The following is a 12,617-nucleotide window of genomic DNA, read 5'->3' on the forward strand; positions in this document are numbered from 1 at the left end:
GCTAGATGTTTTCTGTTAGCAGTAGGGGCTGTGCTGCATGTAGTATCATCAGATTTATAGTTGACTGTTAGTTCAGAACCTCTGGGGCAAGAAGTGCAGGATCTTCAGGTGTAGTCAACTGCAGTCTTTAGACTGTGATGTAGGTCTGATACTTGTAAAAGAAGGAGAATTAAGGACAAAGCACTTCAGACTAGGTAGATCTCAGAGAAAGTCGCTTGGTCAACCTAATCGGGAGCTCTGGAGCAAAGAATGCCCTTTAAGGAATGCCCTTTTAGGAAAAATGGCCAGGATCTTATACCAGAGGGCCTGAGCACAGCCTGCCTGCAGAGATTTCAGTGCTGTGGGAGATTTCAAAAGCACAGTCCTTGGAAGCTGTCAGCCAACTGTAGTCCCTGCGGGAGGTTTTCTCTTTACGGGATGTCCTAATGGAACTTTGGGCTTCCCTGATGGCTCAGATGGTAAAGAAAAATCTGCCTGCAACACAGGAGACCTGGGTTCTATCCCCGAGTCAGGACGATCCCCTGGAGAAGGGAAAGGTAACCCACTCCAATATTTTCGCCTGGAGGATTCCATGGACGGAGGAGCCTGCTGGGCTACAGTCCATGGGATCGCACAGAACTGGACTCGGCTGTGTGAGTTTCACTTTCTGTGGAACTATACATTGCTGTCATAGTCCACACCTGTTCAGGAGACGGCTTCTCCAGGGTTCCCATGGGCTTCTCTGCCTGCGTGGGGACTTGGAGGAAGTAACCCTAGCTTTACCATTCCATTTGATCTCGTGGTTGTAACTGGTAAGGTGAATCCTCGCTGATGGTCCAGATCTCTTGGACAGCGTGTGAGCAGAGGGCCTTATTAAGTGAGGACATTGTTAGCTGTCCTTTAGGCAAAATTATAGAGAGATTTTGTCTGTTTCACATGAATGCAAGTGTTCTGATTCTCATTCCTGGTTGGATCAGAAAAAAAAAATGTTCCACCTCTGGCTGTGTGCCACGCACCCGAGGCCTTGTTAGTCTGCTCTGGCAGTGACACCACAGTGGCTGCAACAGCGGCCACCAGGCGGTGAGCCTGCAGTGGTCCATAGACACTCTTTAGGATGCACTCAATTCCTCTAGGATCAGAGCGGCACATTCAATAGAAATGGAGTAGGGACCACCACCCTTGTATTCTTTTTGGAATATGATATTGTCGTATATTTACTACTATATGTAGTGTAAAAGCGTTTTAGAGACCTCCCCCCTCTTATCGCTCCTACCACTAGGACAAGGACCCGATGTGGGGGTTATGCTAACTGACACATATGTCAATCCTAATTATCTATTTGAGGACTAAGAACCTGATGATGTGTGGTTCTGCAAGCCAAGTAGATGTGCTGTAAGTCAGTGGAATCCATTTCTTACCTGGAATTTGCATGTCCCCCTCTAACAGAGGAACCTTATTATCAGTGTTTGTAAAAACCTTATGCCCCAAAGTCTTGGGATATCTGGGTATTCTCCTTTCCCCTATGTTCAAGTAAATGGCCATAATTTTCATTGGAAAATAACTAATGGAATCTTTACAGTACATATCTACTATGGTTTTGAAAAGTCTTTCACCCTGAGGACTCAGCCACCTCTTCAGTCAGTAAGTTCCAGGGAAAACTATTGAGTTTGGGAGCTACAGAGAAGAATGTGACTTTTAAAAGAGATGACTGCACTCAGCTTTCTGCTTTTCCATTCTTACCTTATTTTGTTTGTATGTAGTAGCAGCATCCTTACTAGCTGCTGGTCTGTTTTGTCTCTAGACACTGCAATCCCCTGTGGGATAAGCCCCTTAGCTGCCCTTCTAAATTTGCTGGTGGTTAAGGTAATTTGGGGGTCCCTGGTTTATGGTATTTAAGCACCACCACCTCTCTCCTATTTTTGCCCATAAACCCCATTGCTATGAATGAGCCAAACCCTAATACCGCCTTTCCTACTCTTAGCCCTGACCTGATGAGGTTTTTTGTTTGTTTGTATATTTTTGCTGGTAATGCCTGTGAAATATAAAGAGGAAAGTAAGCAGGAATAGGGAAAGCCTTCTGACTATGATGCAGATCTGACATTTATGAAATAGGTCAGGGAAGGAAGGACAGATTGGACAGGAAAAGTGTGAAGCTGAAGTGTCTTAAGTTTGACAGAGAGCTCCGGAGCAAAGATAGCGTCACAGAATGCTGGCCTTGGCCAGAAGTAATCCCATTCCAGTACTGCTGTTTTTCTGTCCTTGGCTGGGAGCTGTTTGGGGAGGATTGTCTTTGGCCCAAACACGACAGTAGATCCTGGAGATGCTACAGCCAGAGAGTGTCAGTGGCTTGTATTCCTTGTTATAGGTTCTCCCTTAAAGGGAGACCGGAGCAACGTGCTTTTGTACTTTTATGCTGCCAAATTAGATATGGGCTAGAGGCTAGACATTACTTTTTACATTTCAGACCTTTTGTCTGTGATCATTTCCCTTCTTTTTGAATCATATTCATTAGAATTTACTTAGTGAATTTATTCTGGTTGTAAAAAAACAGAATAATATCTTTTTCTTCAGAATGTCTTTAGGTATGAAATGATGTTATCTTACATATATTATTTCTCCATCTTCTACTTTCCATGATAGTCTTTTAAGAGTTCAACCATTGTTCTGTTGCCTTTATTTTATAGGCTGTCTTTCAACTTCTCTCTGACTAACTTCATAATCTGCCTTTCTTTAATATTTATGATGTGCCAATGTATGGTTTTGTTTTTTTCTGCTTCAGACTTTTAGGAAATCTTGACATTTTAATACTTATAAAAATTATCAGCCATTATCCATGTCTTCCTCAGGTTCTCATGTCCTGGAACTCCAATTAGACATTCTGTTCTGTTCTATTCATTCTATTCTCCATGTCTCTTGCTGTCTCTCTTATATTGTATCAGTCCTTCTAAGATGCATTTTGGATTTTCTTTTTTCAAATTATACTTCCAGTGTAGACAGAGCACAAATAAAATTAGCTTTTTAATTAATACTCTGAACTTTATGTTTTATGCACTATCTTCTTTTCTACGTATTCTATTTGATTGTGTTTTAAATCTCTTAGTTCTTGTTCTTTGAAATCTCTTGTTCCTAGCTCATTCTCAAAGGTCTCATTTCTTTAAATATATTTGCTTTTTGTTCTCATTGATAATTCTGATATTTGAAATGTTTGTGGGTCTGTTTCTGATAATTCTTACTCATAATATGTTTTCATTATTACTTTGTGATCTGTCTTTTGGTAGGTGTAAGGAGGTGCTCAGTTTTCTTGGAGTTTTATCTGTGGGAATTCTTAAGAGTTCTGGGTGCTTGTTAAGTCCCTGGAGAGGATTGATATTTTCTTATCTTAGTATCCTGGAGGTACACCTAATCCAGTACAACTGCAGATTGTACAACTGTGCTTCGGCTTTGCTTGGACCACACAGGTAGCTTGGGTGTTGACAGTGAACTTGACAACTAGTTGACGTTTATATGTATTCTGGGAGACTTTTGTTTCTTTACCCTTCACCTAGCACCATGTTTGAAAAGTCATGTTTTACTGATGTCATCTTTTGGGCAATGTTTTTTTTTTACCTTATGTTCCAAAGGAGTCAAAATTTTATGCAGGATATTCTATTAGAATATTAGGATATTCTGTTAGAATACTAGGGCTTCCCTGGTGGCTCAGAAGGTAAGGAATCTGCCCACAGTGTGGGAGACCCAGGTTTGATCCCTAAGATCAGGAAGATCCCCTAGAGAAGGGCATGGCTACCCACTCCAGTGTTCTTGCCTGGAGAATCCCATGGACAGAGGAGCCTGGTGGACTGCAGTCCATGGGGTCGCAAAGAGTCAGACAGGACTGAGTGACTAACACTTGTTCTATTAGATTCCCTAACTAGATGGGCCATAGGACCTAATTCTCCCCCATTTTAGCTCACAAAGAATCTACTTGAGAATCTCTACGGTTCCTCAGAAACTGGAGGTCAAGAAATGGATTTGGCGCCTATTTATCCAACATTCCTGGTTTTAAGTAATTTGAGGGCATTTTTTCTTATGTTCCTTAATTTTGTCTATTGACATTTTATAGAAGATTTTTAAAATATTTGCATAAACTCTTAGATTAGGTTGGAAATGGTTGTTTAGGGTATTTAATCCACCATACTTCTCAAACTGTAAATACTGATAGCTCTTTATTATGTACTTTATTTAATTCTAGCTTTCCCCCAAATATTTCTTATTCAAAAGTAAGGTTGCATATTTTGGTAATTAGATCCTTTAAATAAAATCAACATTCAATATAAATCTAACTTACCCAAAAGAACTCCTGGGAGGAAAGCTCCCAGTGGAGGAGAAGGAAAAAAGTTAACTGGTTCAGGAAAAAGAACCTGTTTGTCCCCAAATATTTCCTTTATTAAAGCCAACTTGCTGCTTTCCCTTGTTATCTAACACAATCCTGCTGTTAACAAAACGTATTGCTTTCTGGTTTACCTGTTCTGCTTCTAGACGCTTCATGTTTCTGTTCATCTCTCATCTTCTTTCCATCCCCACAGGCTATTTTGAATGCTCCTATTGTAAGGCAACATTCAGTCCATTGAAAAGTAGAAATATGTATTTCTGAGGTTCCCAGTTACATTATTTTTCCTGTGCAAGATTCTGAAAGACTAAAAGTTTTTCACTGAACCCTGAAAAACCTTAGCCTCAATGGTTCCTCTCCAGTTCTTACTAAACCAAACTGTCCCATCAATGGCTGCTAAACCAATCTTGATGTCCTTGCATTTTCTCCTGTGATTATTAATAACACAACCTCAGTTTTCTCATACCCTTCAACAACTTTCATAATGAAATTGACCTTCCTTAATATAGCCTATAAAATCTTTTAAGTGTCTTCTCCCCCTAGAACACTCAACTTGAGCACTCATCATAAGTTTTAAAAATAAATGCTTGAGTTAACTCCTTTTGTTTTTCTTCTCCTTTCACACTCCTTTCATTCAATAAGTGCTTATTACTGTCCAGGTAATGAGGACCCTAGTTACTAGGATGACAGGGTGAAGAAATATAATACTTGTCCACAAGGCTTTTTAAAAAGTATATAGGTAAGTAAACAGTTTCCTTGTCATTTGAAACATCCTTCACATCCACTGGTAACTGAAGAAATACAATCCAAGTCTGGGAAAACTTGACATCTACAGGTGAATAGGAGAAAAAATATGACAACATATCTGACTCATATGGAGATGATAAATCTATGTTTCTGGGGACGGGAGTTCCTTGTGTAACATGCAGAGACAAAATCCATTTCCACAGAAGTATACACACATCTGACCTTCAAATAAAATAGGCTTCTTCTAAGGAATTTTTATCCTTCAACTCTCCTTCAGAGTAGGTTGGAGATTCTGGCAAATTTACATCTTCCAGAAAAATCTTTTAAAATGAGCATGTAAAAAGTTAGATGGATTCATTTATTGTTTTTAAGGAAGTGTAAACATTTTAAACAGACCACTGGAGTGGCAACCAAATTTGACATACCTGAGGTTTCTCAAAACACATTAGAGCATCTTCACCTTCAGATGACTTTTACCTTGTTAGAACCTGGAAGCTGAACCAATTAACCTCAGGGTTATTGTCTCCAGCTCTAAATAACTATTTAATAACCAAAAGAAACTTTCATTGCATAGTCCATTGTTTTAGAATTGCAAAATTATTTTAAAAGTGTTCTTTGCCCAATAAATTATGTGCTTTTGGAATGTCATAGTTAAATTTGATTATGCATAGCTCTCATCCAGGAATTTAGTTCAGGAGAAATAGGACTCTGTATCTGTACATTACACTATCTATGTCCCTGGATTGCTGTTCTACAGTGAGGGAAATCCTGGTTTGTGACTGCTGGGGTGGAAGCCTGAATCCTCCCTTACACAAAAGTCTTTGACTCTGTTGGTAACTGTCTCCTCTTCCATTTTGCTGTCTTCACTGTAATTTTACTTCCCCCTGCTGTGGAACAATGGTGGAACTGGGAAAAAAAAAAAAGGGAAAGACCAGTGCAAACGGGAGGATTTTATTGCATTATTCTGGCAGTGTGCCTTTTTTTTTTTTTTTTAAGGTGTGGGTATCATTCAGAAGAGAGGATTGGCATGTGGAGCCACTGTTCCTATGAGGTAAATATCTGGTGTCATGCCCATTCTGTTACTGGGGAAATGGCCCTATTGTGAGAGAATTGCCCCCAAGGCACTCCTAAAATTCACCATGATACATGCATTTGAGTAGATGTTTGAGTGTCAGCTACAGACAAGGGGCTTTGTTAAGGAAATCACATCCCTATACAAAATTGTCAGCTCCAAGGGGGAAAGGCAGGAATAGTCTTATTGGTATTGAGAGGATGTAAAGGTCTGGCAGATACTGATCCCTGGGACTAGAAGATTCAGAGGAAGTCTTATAAAATGCACCTGAAAGATCAGAAGGCTAGTCGCATAGTTTCATTTCAAAGAGAAACAGTTCAGCAGTTCACTGTCTACGGTGAGTCAAGCACCTCATATCTGGTCTTGTTTAGTCTTCTGCACCACCCTCTGAGGTGGGTGTTTGGGGTCTCAAAGAAGCTAAAGTGACAGAGAAGGGCGTCCCTATCACTGCTTCCAGGCAGACTACGAAGAAGCACCTGCCTCTTTTTGTTCCACTAAGTACAATAAAAACGCTGAGCACTGTATGTAGAATAATATAAGGCTCTGAAAGGTAGAAAGAGAAAGGACAGCAGGCTAGGAAATCCAGGACCCGAGGAGCTACAGTGTAGAGAACCCCGTGGGTTTTCTCTTAGCCTTCCTCCTGACCCAGGGATCGAACCCAGGTCTCCCACACGACAAGCAGATTCTTTGCCATCTGAGCCACCAGGGAAGCCCTTGAATCCTAGACTTTGGCTGGCAACTGGAAATGCCAACAGGCATAGATGAAAGGGCGGAAACAAAAGTCTGTTCTCTCTACTAAACAAACCAGAAAGAGAAGTCCTAGCAAGACAGAAAGCTGAGACAATAGCCTCTCAATTCATACCAAACGTCACAGAAAAATGGTGGTGGGAGAGCTGAGGCTTGTGTTTTACTAGAGGCTGTAACTCTATAGCCTCTAGCTGTACCAGTTACAACCACGAACCAACACCCTACAGGGGTGGTGGGAGAGAAGGCTGAATAGGAAACTGGGACTTCTGTTCCTCCTAGGCAGTAAGGAGAACTTTGCCTGCCCCCGAGTGCCAGCAGAGACTGTGTGGGACCCTGGAGTTCCACCCCGGTCTGTAGTAGGGTTAGGTAGTTAAAATAGGAAAAAAGGAGTCCAAAATAGAGGTGGCTAAAAGACAAAGTAGAAAGCTCTCCAAAATAGAGGAAGGTCCAAGGACTGGAATGAGAACCTCAGGTGAAACAAACAGCCCTCCTGGCTAGCCCAGTTTACATAGGGCAGGCTCAAGGGGAGGAGAAAACAATATATAAAGAGGAGCCAAAATTGAGCCCCTCTCTTTTTTTTTTGATGAACCTGCCCTCATGCCTTGACGATATATTTTCCTTTGCTTGCCAAATACAACCGAGCTGTAAACGAGTTGCAACGCTGGTCCACCACTTCAGATTTTTGCCTCTGGGAGACGGAATCGAGGAAATTACACACTCCCTGGACAGTACTGAAATGACATCCCTGCCTTTCCCCATCGAATCTGTATCAGGAAAAATCAGTTAAAATGCAATGTAAGAGTAAGGTCTAAAGTCTCAAACTAAGCGCTGTCGCTCTGCAAAAGTCTCTGTTAGAAGGGTGAAAAGACAAGCTGCAGACAGAAAATATCTGTAAACCATGTGTCTGACCAAGGACCAGTATTTAGAATATATAAAGTGTGCTTAAGACTCTGCGGTAAACAGGCAAATCATTAGAAAACAAGGAAAAACATAAACAGACATTTCACTTCAGTGTATAAGTTAGCATGTGAAAAGATATTAACATTGTTAGGTATCAGGGAAATGCAAGCTAAACCCACAATGAAGTACTACCTACCTATCAGAATAGCTAAATGGCGGCGGCACCACATGCTGATTAAAAAATAGTGACACCAAATGCTGGTGACGATTTAGAGAAATGGGATCACTCATGTTCCTAGTGAACTACTCATATCACTGGAGGGAATATAAATGGTACAGCTATTCTGGGAAATAAGCAGTTTCTTAAAAAAATATTCCAGCAATTGTACTCCTGGTATTTATCCCTGCAAGTGAACACTGTGTTCACTCAGAACCTGCTCATAGGTACTTATGGCAGATTTACTGATAACAGCCAAAAACTGAAGTCAACCCTCATGTCCTTCAACTCGTGAGTGGTCAAACTGTAGCACCCATGCTACAGAATACCACTCAGCCTTGAAAAGGGATGCATTAGTGGCACATGCAACAGCCTGGATCAATCACCAGAGAATTCTGCTGCGTTTAAAAAGACAATCCCTAGGGACTTCCTTGGTGGCCCAGTGGTTAAGAGTCTGCCTGCCAGGGCAGGGGACACGGGTTCGATCCCTGGTTCGGGAGGATCCCACATGCTGTGGAGCAACTGAGCCTGTTCACCGCAGCTGCTGAGCCCGAGTGCCCCGGAACCCGTGCTCCACAGCCAAAGAAGTCACCACACCCTGAGACTGCAGAGTGGCCCCCGCTTGCCTAACTCGAGAAAGCCCGTGCATAACGAGCAAGACCCAGTGCAGTTAGAAGTAAATAAACAAATAAATAAAATTAAAAAAAAAAAAAAAGACAATCCCTAAAAGTAACATGCTATCTGTACCATTTATAAGACGTCCTCAAAATGACAAAATTACAGAGATGGAGAAAAGATGAATAAATTCCAGGGGTTAAGGGGTTGAGTAGGGTGAGAGGAGGGAGGTAAAAGTACCTGAAAAGGTCAATATGAGCTAATCTTGTGGTGATGGACACATTCTGCATCTTAACTGTATGAATATCTATACCCTAGTTGTTACAGACTGAATTTTACACCTCCCCCACCAAAATTCATGGTTGAGATAGACCTCAGAATGCAATCCTATTTGGAGATTCAGTCTTTAAAAGAGGTTCCTACATTGAGATGAGGTTATGAGGAAGGGTCCTAATCCAATATGACTCATTTCCTTTTAAGAAGAAATCCAGACAAAGACACATACAGAGGGAAGACATAAAGACCCGGGGGGAGACAGCCATCTGCACGCCAAGAGAAACCAACCTTGACCACAAACACCATGAGGTGTTCAGCTCACCTGAACTTGAGCTTCTGAGGTTAAGAGACCTCGGAAGGAACCAGCCTTGCTGACAAGTTGTTCTCAGACTTCAAGCCTCCAGAACAGTGACAGAATAGCTTTCAGTTGTTTAAACCACCTAAACTGTGGTGCTTTGTTATGGCAGTCCTAGGGAATTCACACATTCATTCTAATATTATACTAGTTTTGCAAGATGTTACCTTTCAGGGAAACTGGGTCAAGGGTACCTAGGATCTCTTTGTATTATTTCTTAACAACTGTACTTTATAATTATCTCAAAAAAAGTGAAAAGCAAACAAAAGTGGTTCTGTGGTTCAAACGTAGGTCTGTTGCTAAAGCTTAAAAGTTACTGACCCAACCTTTGTCCTGTGTCAGAGGGCCATCAATTCTGATGCTCAGTCAAAAATCTAAACTATGAATTCAGACTTAGGTGATTGACATAGGTGCTGACCTAGAGGCTTAGTGGTGACGGGTCAGAGGTAGCATTTTGCACTGGGGTTTTCTGATTTTCTTAATTGTGGATCAGTATTTACTGACTGCTTTCTTATAGAAAAGACTTATTTCACAGAGGCATACCTTAGAGTTGGGAGTGACTTCAACTTCCATTGCTTTCATGTGTAAGTGAAACTACCTCATCAGATCTTAAAGGTAATTGATACCACACAGTGTCCTGTGACTTTCCAAGTCATATTGTGTAGTTTTGAGTGCAGCCTTTTCATAGTGATTAAGCATATCTCTGGTGGCTCAGTTAATAAAGAATCCACCTGCAATGCAGGAGACCTGGCTTCAATCCCTGTGTCGGGAAGATCCCCTGGAGAAGGGACTGGCTGCCCGCTCCACTATACTTGCTTGAATAATCCATGGACAAAGGAGCCTGGCAGGCTACATTCCATGAAGTCACAAAGAGTCAGACATGACTGAGTGACCTTCACTTCACTCACTTCAGGCATATATTGCTTTTATAGGTATTTTTAGTACCACATAGACCTGAAATGCATGTCAATTACATTGGGTCCTCAAATGAAAAATAGTATTTTGAACTAAAGAAATAGTAATCTGTTTCCATGCTTAAATAATAAAACTCTAAAAGGCAAACTCGTCTGTTAAACTTGGCATACTTCTGTTTCTTATGTGGTAAGGGATTTTTGTAAAGACTTTCAGAGGTAATTTTGACTTTGCAAGTGTTTTGCTTTATATGCTGACTTTGGAAATTAACCTCCTCATAAAATCCAATCCCACTTTGCTATTTTGACACTTCTTTTGTCTGAAAGTATTCATTAACATTTCACATAATTGCCCGGTTTCCAGAGCAAGTATATAATTTCCTACAGAGTGACGACTTCATAATGCATATCCAATAAAGTCCATCCTGTCTCCCAGTATTTGATGCCTTAGTGTTACCATGAGCTCCAAAGAGATTTTTCTGCCGTGGAACCTGTTGAAACTTGTAGACCATTTGCACCATTACAAGGCGACCCCTGCTAGTGGCTGTTGGTAATGTCTACTATTCCTCAGTCATTGTTCTGTGAACATCTGGCTCTTTCCTGTGCACTCCAGCTGATTGTGGCCAAGTCAGCTTAGCGTAAGATTTTAAGCAAAACTGATCAGAGCACTTTCATAATTTTGTTTTTACCGAGACAGTCATGTAAATATGGTTACAGTGTGCCTATGGAAAGCTCTGTTCCAGTGGAATACAAAATGAAAAGATGGGCTTATTTGAAACAAAGATATTCTATTTTTTGACTAAGGAGTGAATTACTTAGAGCTTCAATAATTTTTTTAACTTGTGCATCACCAATGCAATGGACATGAACTTGGGCAAACTTCCGGAGGTGGTGGGGGTCAGGGAGGCCCAGCATGCTTCTCTCCATGGGGTCTCAGAGAGTCGGACGTGACTGGGCAGCTGAACAACAAAAACGACACATGATTTTTCCTCAGGAATTAAAAGAAGTCATGGAAACGATTTCACTTTATTATTTTTTCCACTGACATGACCTGTTATTATTTTTATGTTCAAGCAAACTACACTTTAAATGTTCTTTAAAAATTGTGTTATTAGTAATTATGTGGATAATTCTGGTGTTCATGGAAGTAACTGATACCTATTTATAGGTATATCTGTTTTAGACTTGGAGAGAAATAGATTCCTCAGCCACTCTGTATTGACTCTTGTGTGTTGTTTTGGAAAACCCTGGAAAAAATTCAGTTCTTCCACATTGATGAATGTTTCAGCCAGTATATCTGAGATTCATAAGCTGGGTCTTGATTTCTTTGCTTCATATTTATGATGTAATACACAGCATCTCAATCTTTAGTGACAAGCAATCACAGCAGTGTTTACATTCAGGTTGCTTGATTTCTGGTATCTGTCAAATATTATAAAATGATCTTTGTTGGCTTTTAAATCAGAAGCATTGTGGCTAACTGATCTGATAGTCTGCGTAAGCTCCATAGAACTGTTCCTTTTGGTACCACTGCTTACACTTAGATTTTTCCTTTCCAAATCAAAAACAGTTTCACATTCAGCAGTTGGTTTTCTTAATACTGTGCTGATACTGTGAAGCTGATAGCAATATGGTACTTTGCCCAAGAGATTTTGTTAATTTTTTAACCAGAAACAGATAACATAAGAAGCCATAAGAATTAAGTTTTTACTTTTTATTAGAAAACGTAGGATGAAAAGAAAACAGCCAGGAAGGTTTATAGATGTAGAACTCTCTAAACTGATCCTAGAAATGTCACTGGGTAATTATAGCTACTTCTAACTATTTTAAGTCATCTGCAAAAGGGCAATTTATGTATTTCTTTTCATATTTACATATACATCATTCTTCTTAAGTAATCGCTACCTTAAAAGTAACCACAATTTTCCCTTATTAACCACCTAATGTGTGCAAGGCTGTATAGAACTTATGGAAGTTATACTTGATATTCACATATCAAGTCTTGAGGCTGTTCTTTGTAAGTGGAAAAAGAGTATTGAATTTTAGCTCTGGTGATTAATAGGGTAATAAGAATGAACCAGAAAATCAGAAGAATGTTTTCATAGCCTTAAGTAATTGGGTTTCTCCAAGAAGCAGAGCCTGAGCTAAGTCTTTGATGCAAGCAGTTGAATTGAGGAAGGGAACCCAAATGGTGGAGGGCCCTGAGAAGAGTGAAGGAAGGAGGGAAGGAGGGATGGTGAACCCAGGGGTGTTCTTGAGTTAACTGTTCCTGTGGACAGCTGGGGCTTTGTCCTGGTGGGGGCGGGATGTTTTAAGGAACCATGTAGAAAACTTTCAAAATTGTCAGCAAGAGACCCCGAAGAAAGGAAAACCTTGACCCCTCCAGGCTGAAAATGAACATTGAAGGGTGTTAATTTTCTCTCCTTTATGAT

This window comes from Cervus canadensis, chromosome 27 (assembly GCF_019320065.1).
Source record: "Cervus canadensis isolate Bull #8, Minnesota chromosome 27, ASM1932006v1, whole genome shotgun sequence".
Classification (NCBI taxonomy): domain Eukaryota; kingdom Metazoa; phylum Chordata; class Mammalia; order Artiodactyla; family Cervidae; genus Cervus; species Cervus canadensis.